Here is an 11,465-nt window from a genome sequence, read left to right on the forward strand (position 1 = left end):
TATATAATAATTAATATGCATTCCTATGGGGGGGATAGAGAGGGGTTTAGTCTTATAAATATTAGGGGTGGCACGGTTCACAAAACCCTCGGTTCGGTTCGTATCACGGTTCTATGGTCACGGTTCTCGGTTCAGTACGGTTCTTGTTGTTATTTTTTTTAACACTCCAGAAATGTATTATCTTATTAATGTATTAATTATCCATAATTTAGGATACAGTATTAAAAAAAGTTATATCATGTAATCATGCACAAACTGAATTTGACTTTAAGCACATTATTGGGAACATCCCTGAGGAAAGCCAGGCGAGATTTTGACACACCGAGAGGGAAGACATTGATGATTTCAACATGCTTTTCATTTATTTGGCAAAAAAGAGAATGTGTATTGCCATCTACATGAACTTTGTGTGCATTTTTAGCACACAAAGATAACTTGCATTTATCAAAATGCCAACTTCAGTGTAGCTTTAAGATTTATCACTGAGAGGCTGCTTAAATAATGCAGAGTATATGTGGACGAGAGAGAAACATAACGTTTACACCTGTAATATTTAAATCCGTCTCTTTTGTCCACTTTTGACCCTGATTACTTTAAGGGGCAGTTTATGAAATAAGATCGCGCAACTTTCACACGCTAGCAAAATGAAACTACGCAAAAATCAGTCGCTTTCGTTTTATCAACGAAAGGCTAAAAATAGCGCTGAATACGAAAAGACGTAAAAGAGTGTTCATTACCTCAGATTAGATAAATGGTCGGAGAGAAGGCTGTCACGTGTGGCTGTTCGAACACATTCACCCCATTGACTGCAGTTTTATCTATTGTTTTATTTCCGCTGTCATCATAGGTAACATGAAATAAAAAAATGTTTCCACACACCAAACTTATACGACGCTGGCGCATCCTCCAGCTGCGGGCAGACTTTTTTTTCTCTCCCTCTTGCCATTTATACACGTAACACGACCGGCAGCACTCACTCTCCACACCAGTCACCTCTTCTTTCGCGCTATTCGCGAAAGGGCCACACGCTATCAGGTCACATACAGGGCACGAGGCTACATTGCGCATGCCATGAACCGTTGAACCGTACGACACACACGCGCCCCGAACCGAGACAAGCGAACCGAACGGTTCGGATTTTTTTTATGAACTGTGCCACCCCTAATAAATATGTATGAAAAGTTGGCCCCACATGACCATTTACAAACTGACTCTCATAACATAATTTTATTCCCAAAATGGTGATGATATATGAAAACTACACTCTTAGAGCTTTTAAATGATATATAGTTTGTCATGATTAGATACGAATTCATATGCAAAAAACTGAAGCAACAGTAGGCGTCTCGTAGACGGAACAGTGACATATAGTAGGATTATCAATGTTTTAGGCGCACTCTTATCATAAATGAATTAATTACTCTCCCTACTTAATTTATTTTATAAAACACTGAAAATATCTGTATTCTAGAGGCTTAGACCTTTCCAAAGACCTTTCATTTTTTGAAACCGAGTCTTAAAGTGGATAAATCTGAAATCGACACCCTTGCGGTTTCGTGTGTAAGCCAATCCGTATATTTTGTGAAGCGAAAACGTGATCACATCACGTGTCGGAAGCGTCACACGTAACAGCAACAACAATAACGGCGGACTACGTGATTGTGTTCGTGCTACAGAAGCTACTAAAGCCTACTAGCTTTATTACAGCAAAATCTATTGCTTCTATGCAATTGTGGTGAGCAACAAGCGATAATGGACAACATCATACGTTGTTTATGCGCATGCTCAAAGTCTTCTTCTTCGTGTATAGTGTATATCTGTTGCAGAATTACAGTGCCCCATACTGGTCCGACATATATACCACACCGCTTTCAGTCGGTTTCAGTGGTTTCGTGTTTACGGATAATTTTTTTAGAACAAGGAAAAAAATTATCGGATAGGGAATGCACCGGCTTCGTGTGGACAAAACCTCATTCATGCAAGCTGTTGTACGATTCCGGTAAGCATTTTAAAACAATGCATATTTAGTTTGCATATTTAGAAAATTATTGTTGTGTTTTGGTATGTATACCATTGGAGTGAACTTTTTGATTAGATTTTTAAGCAAATTGTTGTTTGTTATAGTTTTTCAGTCAGCTATTTTGGTGTTATTTTATTCATAATTTTCTATTTGTTTCCTTGATGTTCTACATCTCTTAAAGAATATATTTTTACAGTAGATCTTGTTATCTAAATACTAATGTAACAGATTAAGGGCTTTTCAGAAAACATGTGTCAGTGAGGGTCACAATAATTTCCATATGGCAAAAATGTACCGTTATAAAATAATATGTGTTTTAGTTAACATTTTGTTTATAGCTACATTTAAGCAGAGACAGCGAATGGGTTTTTATAGACATTTGCGTTTATGTCATGTGCAGGTAACTGATAAGGTATCATTTAAAAAAAACTTTGAAAACACACATTGAAAACGCTCATCCCACTGTTTTGCTATGTAAACAAACAGCCAAAACTCCTAAAAAGTTTCCAGTTTTAGATAAAAATGTTGTCATGTACAGGGGTAAACGGACCCCTCACACCTACACTTTGTACTGGCACTACACAACAAAAGTTTCACTATTGCCTCACAGCAAGAATAAATGTCGGGGCCCCATCGAAAGGTCTTTCTAGCATTTCTGAGTTTGCATGTTCTCACTGGGTTAGTGTGGGTTTCCTCCGGGTACTTCTGGCTTCCTCCCACAGTCCAAAGACATGCATGTTGGGTGACTTGGAGATGCCAAATTGTCTTTCCCCAACTTGTGTGCAGTTTAACCAGTTCTCGGCATGAATATATCCATAGAATGGTATTTATAATAAATAAATAAACAACTAAAGTTTGCTGGTTACATGCTCCTTTGAAAAAAAATATAATAACTGCCTAATCAAAAACAACACTCAGATTACAAAGTACTGTATTGTATCAATTACATCTGGGCTAAGTATCAAGAAGACCTTATCACCATCAAATACTTGCTATACTGTGGCACCTTTAAGTGTTAAGGCACGAAGTTGTGTTGTGAGTTTAATGTGTTGCTTGGAACATGTTAAATAAAAGTTTAAGAACTTTAATATATGACTCCACAAAGCACATGTTATAGATAAACAAAAACTTAATGAACTGACACACACTACAAAAAGCTGCCACAAATCGTGTTATACTGTAACGTGAACAACATTGCTTGCAAAAAGCTTAATTAAATTAAGGCGTGAATTACTGTAAGCTATGTTTCTGTGCTTTTCAAGCAATATCCTACCAAAAGGCTTGTTTCCGATCATCTAATTGTACAATGTTTGCTGGTTGCATAATCCTGACCAAGGCTTTTTTCGAAAATTTCACTGAAATTGAAACCAGCCAAATGGCCATTTCAATGACGCCCTTAAAATCCTGAATCCTCCTTTTAAAAACAGAATTGTAGATTTATATTACTTAATCAAAAGGAAAATAAACAACAAAAGTATGTTGCGAAACACAGAACCTTGTAAAACTATATTAAATCATAAATGCCATTTTGCCATGTCTTGGTGTGTGTAATTCAAGGCGGACACACAGAGCTGTTTATAGTTTCACTATACTAAAAAATACTCAGGAAACCACAGAAGACAGGAACAAAACAACATAAACTACACGTATAACACAAACAAGAACTAACCAAGAATAGGGGCCTGTACCATACAGCGGGTTTCGTTGGCTAGCCAGGTAAATTTAGAATTAGTTTGTGCTAACCCTGGGTTTTGTGTACCATGATAATATCTCAGCTTTAAGCAGTGCTGAAAGGTTTAAGTGGGCCAGGTTTTATTATACTGTAGTAAAAGGGTAGCAACAATGTTTTTGGTGGATTGCTAGCATTTGTATTATCATAGTTTTAATAAGAATATCATGGTTGAACTATGGTTACTATAGCAGGACCAGTGTTGTTTTCATCAACGATGACGATAACGAAATGATTTCGTTGACGCACCTTTTTTTATGACGATAACGTGACGATGACTAGCTAAAATGGCTCTAATGTGACAAAAACATGACGAGACGCTTTCGAGTTTGCGTTGACGAGACACGACGGACAAAAAAGATTTAAGTCTGATGTTCACAATGCATGTAATTTCTGCCTATTTTGCGTGAAATCTGTCTGTTTTTAGCTCAAAAGAATCAGCAATGCTTCCGCTTCCTATCCTACCCAGATGCTGCCATGCCGCGCACCAGATTTCACACAACAACAACACACCTGCACCTGTAGCGAGTTCGAAAGATCGTGGCGGTGATGCCAATAAACGGAAACGACAAAATGATTTATGGACATACTTTCAGTATAATCCATCAGAAAGAAAAACGGAATGCATATTGGGAGACGACGGTAAATGTGGCCACAAACTAGGTGGGAAGAATTCCACCAACCTCAAGCGGCACCTGAAGGCTCATCACGCTGATATTTTTTTTAAAGGTAACTAACAAGTCACGCTGTTAACATATCATATACATTCAATTTTACTTGACAATCGGCTTGTGACACATTTAAAGGAATAGTCTACTCATTTTCAATATTAAAATATGTTATTACTAGGGATGCCACAATTCTCAATACAATATTGAACCGTTCGGTTCGACCCCCACGGTCCAATACGGGCAGGTGAATTGCGGTTTTATATTCCCTGCACTTTTGTTAATGTGCGCATGCCCGTGATCTGCACGCTTATAAACGCCACAGCGAGTTGATATCCAGTCACTGTGCGCTAGCTGCGTTGAACTCTGCTTGCAATGCTGGTGTCAGATTTCATTCGCGTGCACACACACCCAACAGAAGTACGACAACAAAAAGCAGCAGCACGACTGTCTTTTAAATCTGAGGTGTGGATTAATTATTTGTGCGTGTAGATTACATACAACATCAATGTAAAGATGCAAATTCGCGTGCGGCAATGCGAATGACGCAAATTGGGCTTGTTATTAATGCAAACGCGCGTTATTTGCCTCAAACACATCTTCTGCGCAAGTTGAAAAAGTTTAACTCAAGAAGAGAATGCGCATGATGCTAAAATAAATCCCACCAGTAATGTTGTTTGAGGAACGCATTTTTGGTTTCTACACAGACAGCATGATGTTGGACTTAACAGTAGTGCAGTAAGGTATAGCCTTCATTTACAAAGTAAAGTTTAATTTACTAAGTACAGGTATATAAAATGGCCAATTTATGTAATGTAATGAATTCACATGTTCCCCAGTTTTAATAGGATATGATTTTTATATGTCTTTATTTAATTATATCTTATATTGTTGTATCAGTACACTAGAAATATGTAAGATGATTTTTGCATTTACATAAAATAAAGAGAACTGCAATTAAAACCAGTATTTTTGCTTCTTAACATCTCAATGTTCCTGTTACCTAAGCATAGAATAATTAAAAACAGTTTAATAGGCCATGGCATCAGAACCGAAACCGAACCGTAAACCGCGAACAAGAACCGAAATATGTATTGAACCGTGAACTAAGTGTATTGTTGCATCACTAGTTATTACCTTAACTAAGAATTGTTGATACATCCCTCTATCATCTGTGTGCGTGTACGTAAGCGCTGGAGCGCGCTGCGACGCTTCGACAGCACCCAGCCTAGCCCCATTAATTCAATGGTACCATTTAGAGATAAAGTTAGAAGTGACCAAACACATCAACGTTTTTCCTATTTAAGACGAGTAGTTATACGAGCAAGTTTGGTGGTACAAAATAAAACGGAGCGCTTTTCTAAGCGGATTTAAAAGAGGAACTATATTGTATGGCCTGAAAAGTCCGCTCCCCTTCTCACTCTCATAATGGGAGAGGGAGGGTGTTACTGCGCCGAGTCGAAGTACTCCCAAAAGTGCTATTACGTCATAAAATATAGTTCCTCTTTTAAATCCGCTTAGAAAAGTGCTATGTTTTATTTTGTACCACCAAACTTGCTCGTATAACTACTCGTCTTAAATAGGAAAAACGTTGATGTGTTTGGTCACTTTTGACTTTGTCTCTAAATGGTACCACTGAATGAATGGGGCTAAGCTAAATGCTATCGAAGCGTCGCAGCGCGCTCCAGCGCTTATGTGCACGCACACATATGATAGAGGGATGTATCAGCAATTCTTAGTTAAGGTAATAACATATTTTAATATTGAAAATGAGTAGACTATTCCTTTAAGGGTAAGCTTTAGGTTTTACATGTATCTACTTTTTAACCTAAATAAATTTATTAAAGACTTTTTTTACTAAAATTGACTTAAACTTGACTAAAACCTTTTTGCGTTTTCATCAACTAAAACTTGACTAAAACCTTTTTGCGTTTTCGTCGACTAAAACTATCAAGTTTATAAGTGACTAAAATTTAACTAAAACTAAAAAGCATTTTTGTCCAAAAGACTAAAACTAAAAGGGCTGCCAAAAACAACACTGAGCAAGAACACTATGATAAATTTGTGTTGATTACAAAGAAAACACAAAACTGGTTAATGTAGTTAAAACCATGATTAATGTGCACAAGGAACTTGTGTGATGAGCACTCCAGATAGAGTTTCTAGTAATGGACAATAAACAGTTGTACATTCACCATATTATGTCACTTTAGCATGACGTCATGTATTTGTTAAACTTTCACATTAACACATTTAGCATCATCTACAGTATCAGCAAACTTTCTCCAACACATCTCACTTACTTTGACAACAGACGAGAAGCACTATAATATTCCTTGCCTGTTAAACATTTTTGTATGCTTATTATGTGTGCATTATTTTTGAGAAATGATTACTTTGGAAATCTACAGATCTCAATCTATTTATGTTGAATGTTATTGTTGTTTGGTGCCGATGTCACGAATATCCATGTGCTAATCTTAGGTTAGGATCAAAGCCTGAGGTGAAAGGTGTTAAGCTGCTTTATGGTACTGACAAAGTTTGATCACATTGGTTTGGTTTTGTCAACTCGAAACAAATCCTGTAACCCTGGTAATGACAAGAACAACAATGAACAAAACAGACAAGGACTAAAATAGACTGTAACACATTTAAATACAATTGAAGAGTTACATCAAAGGTTTAAACTATTTTACATTTATTCAATTAGCAGACACTTTCATTCAAAGCAACTTGCAGATGAGTAACATTTCACATGAGTATCAAATCAACTGTTATGAAAGCCAAATGTGAACAACAGTTGCTACAATGAGCTGAAACAAATGCATCAATTGCATCACCCCACTGTCAAAAGCAACCCAGAGAAAAAACAGTGACAAACAAATCACACTAACCCTACAGTCACATTGGCTACAAAAGTGAACGACACCGAGCGACACGCACTCGCTTGATGGGGCGTTCCTTGGCTAGTATCTAAAAGCGGTATCAAAAGTCACTTCAGAGGTATTGTTAAGTTACAAGAACGATGTTTTTGGATTTTAAAGTATTTATTTCTCGATAAAAGTAAAAAGATATATGAGATAAAATGCCAACTTTATCAGATATATACAGAAATACGCATTTTCCGCCATCTTGAATTTTTTCTCGCGCCACAGACCTACGTCACGCTGCCCCTACACTCCGATTGGCAGTCGCTTTGTCGCATCCCTCAGCATTTGCATAAAATAGCCGCCTTGTCTATTTTGGCTCCCCCTTGCTTGGCGCAGAGGCGAGCTTGTCACTGGCAAACGGCCACTCCCATTGAAAATGAATGGTAGCCTGTCGCTCTGTCTCTTGTAGCTAATGTGGCTGGGGGGTAAGGCCACATTCACATGAAGCCAGAGCTTTCCATATCCAATCATTTTTTTTCTCATTCTAAAAAAGGCTGTGTCGTCTCAAGAAATTTCTGCGTATACACAAAACCACTGAAACCGACTCAAATCGATGTAGTATACATGCCAGACCAGTACATGGCACTGTAATTCCACAGAGATACAATAAATAATGGAGAAGAGGACTTGGAGTATGCACATAAACCTTGTTGTTGTCCATAATAATTTGTTCCTCATCGTAGTAGCAAAGGTAGCTACCTTCTGCAGCATGAACACAAGCATGTAATCCGCCATTGTTGTTTTTGTTACGTGACATAGCCGTGTCTGAAACGGGTCGAGACGTGGGGTGACGACATCATCGTATTACAAAATATACAGAATATATTCCATGTACACAAAACCCCAAGGGGTGTCTGGTTAAGATTTGGATCGAATCCATCTGGACGAAACGCTGATATGTTAAAAAAACACGTCTTCGTTTGAATGGCCCCTAAGAGTCAAATATTTTCTAGTTTTAAAGAAATGCCGTCATTCATAGTTTCACTCAGAACACAAATGTGAACAATAGTCTTTAGTATCCAAACTTTTCTTTAATTTTAAGGACTTTTTAAAGCTATTGAAGTAATCCACCCTTATGCAAACCCATTGTTATACTACAGTAGTCATTTTTAACTATTATATTTTTAGTAAAATCATACTAGACAAATTCAACACTGTTACACTATAGTAACATTATTTAACCATAATATTTGCAGTTTTCAGTAATACAAATGGTAATCAATCTGCGAAAAAAAAAAAAAACATAAAATCATAGTGGCAGCCAAAAACTGTTTTTTTTCTGACTGCAGCCATACACATATTACTTCTGCCTCAAGTATTAAAGTATTTAATTAAAGTATTTTTCCAAGCTTAAGTGCTATAATTATGTCCCCAGTGCTTCTATCAACCTAGAGAATGTGAAAAAGATCAACCCAGTAACTTAGTTTTGGTAAACCATTCTCTGCAAGCATGTGAAAAAATAGGTAATTATAATTTGGCTCCTATTGTGATGTCAGAATAGGATAATACCGCCTTCTTTATCTGCAGTATCCAGCCACGGCACATCCATTTAGTACAGAGAGAAAGAGAGAGAAAATAATTCACAGTTTCAATTGCAACAAACCACCATCATTGTGATCAGTGTTTGCACTTCATCCTCTCATTTGCATTTTAAATGACACACCCCAAAATGGCACAGTTTTGCTCAGGCCTACAAAGTGGCATTTTTAACATGCTGTAATTAATTATCTGTGGGGTATTTTAAGCTAGAACTTCGATTACGCACTCTGGGGACACCCAAGATTTAGTTTACATCTTTAAAAAAATCTCATAATAGGACCCCTTTAAATAGTTAATTAAGGGCACTTGACTTGGCTTTCAATCCATTAAAATTAAAATATACAACAACATTCATAATGCAACCTGAAATTCACTTGCTTGAACTCCAATAAATCAGTGGGTTTCCTGCTTTTACGACAAAACTTTACACTAATCATTCTGTTTCTGATCTGCCTCAAATCTTCAGGAATTTCTGTACTCAGCTCTTTGCATCTTTCTTGTTCATAAGCATTTATGGATTCAGAGCCACAGCATTACCACTCTTTATTAAAAAGTGCCTACTCCCTATCAGACAATGCATCAGTAATGGGCTGAGCTGGGCTGACCTGGCAGTTTATAGTACCAAACTATGAATACTTTTGACAACACTACTACTGAAAATAACTGAGTTCCCATCCAATCCTGACTCATTGCAATTCGGTTTCTCCAAGACAGAATGACTGAGCAAAACATTGATCCAACAGCACAAATTCTGGACTGGTCTTATGTTCTGATGTGGTCTGAGCAAGCCACTCAAGTCATGCATGCCAGCCACATTGAACTCTTCGTCAAACAGTGCAATTGCAAGTCATACATCTGGGATTGCATGAATGTGAGTAAATTATGACAGAATTGACATTTTTGGTTGAAGTACTTAATGGTTTTAGACATAAAGGCTTCATCTTCTATATCTGTTTTTTCTTTTTAGTTTCAGATGTGACTTTGGTATGTGTGTTTTCCCATGCATCACTCTAACTGCAAGCAAAAGAATCTACACGAAATTTACCACAACCTTTACATTTTTGGTTAATAGTACAGTACCTCATCCGGTAAACTTCACAGTAAGGATCCAAAAATAACAGTCTGACACAGCAACAAACCTTCACTTAGGACAGTGAAGTATTACAAAATGTACAGCTGAACTAAATGCATTACTTTGCTAAATTGTAACTTCTAACCTAACCTCACGCCTTGCCCGCCCTCAACTAGTCAGGTGGACATTAAATAGCACAAAATAGAGCACAGCCACCTACTCCAAGTCAAGGGCCAACCTGCCATGCCCAATTTTTTTCTTAGAAAGCACCATTGCATTTAATTAAAGGCCACTGAACACATTTTATAGTTTGATATCTCCCTTCAGCAGGTTTGACACATAGCAGGAAGGGCAGTAACCAGCACTGACTGCCCCGCTCCACAGCTGCACCCAGTCCTGACCTGGGAGGCGATGGAGAACCATGTGTTTTTTGAAAAAGGGGAGAGTTTCCTGTCTGCTTTCTAGCACACAACAGAGCAACCAATGGACTGTTTGAACTCACCCTTACACAATGCATTGTATGTTCACTTTGTTTAATGTAAAGTGTACTTATTTTCCTTCAAGTAATTTGCTGCCGCAAAAATAATTATATTTAAATGCATTTAAAGCATGATGCACTGAACCTATTTATATGATCAATATAGTCATTCCATTAGAGCTAAATCTATTACTTTGGCTTAGGATACACCATGATATACTAGTTAACTCAAACTTTACATGGAGTATAGTTCACCCTCATAGAATAAAGCTGACAATTGAACTTGTTAATTTAACCTAAATGCTAAAATCTCTTGTTTAAAATTTAAAAACAACATTGGTGTGAATATATTTGATTCATGTTTTAATTGTGAATAATCAAATGCACTGTGCTGTTTAATTCCTGTGGTTACAATTTTAGTTTTTTTTGGTAATGTGACCAATTCATGGTTCAAGCCAATGAAATGATCATAAATAAAACTGTCCTTGAAAAGATATCCTTCATTTTAATCGTACACTGTGCACTGTAAAGACCAAACATATCTACTCATCAGGTTCTCACTACAGCACAATGATAGACTAAAATGTTTAAACAGCGTCACATCACTTCAGTAAGGTAAGCAGTGACCTGAATCCTGACAGTACTGGAATACATTATAGCCTACTAAGGCGTGTTTATTGAGAGCCCGCCAGAAGGACCAGGAATGTTTGAATGCCATCAATCTAAATGCATAACAGACCTGATTCACTACAGACACTAAGTATGAAACAATTTCTCTTTTGTTTGAAACGCGTTATCATGTTTTACTGTTATGTCTGTGCGAGGAGAATGGGGGAGGTATTACTGTAAAATGGAGCAAACAGAACTTTTGACACATTCTGGGAACAGGGTGGCACCTATGCATACACCCAAAAATCCATAGGCTACTCCAAGAAAACTTTTAAGGAGATCAAAATGCCTATTCAAATGCATGCATGACTAATCTAATATAGAGGTGTTACTATAGTGAGATGCTGTAAGTAAATAGTG

At 37.2% G+C, this 11,465-nt stretch overlaps 1 long non-coding RNA gene across 1 annotated transcript; it reads left to right on the forward strand.

Annotated features, from left to right (window-relative positions):
* Positions 1–3,504: 3,504 nt before the first annotated feature.
* On the forward strand, positions 3,505–10,926 carry LOC129447567 (uncharacterized). Its single transcript, XR_012372473.1, has 4 exons — positions 3,505–3,736; positions 4,219–4,478; positions 9,597–9,757; positions 9,854–10,926. It is a non-coding gene; the product is annotated as an uncharacterized lncRNA (long non-coding RNA).
* The last annotated feature ends 539 nt before the right edge of the window (positions 10,927–11,465 follow it).

The sequence above is a fragment of the Misgurnus anguillicaudatus genome, chromosome 12, assembly GCF_027580225.2.
Source record: "Misgurnus anguillicaudatus chromosome 12, ASM2758022v2, whole genome shotgun sequence".
Classification (NCBI taxonomy): Eukaryota; Metazoa; Chordata; class Actinopteri; order Cypriniformes; family Cobitidae; genus Misgurnus; species Misgurnus anguillicaudatus.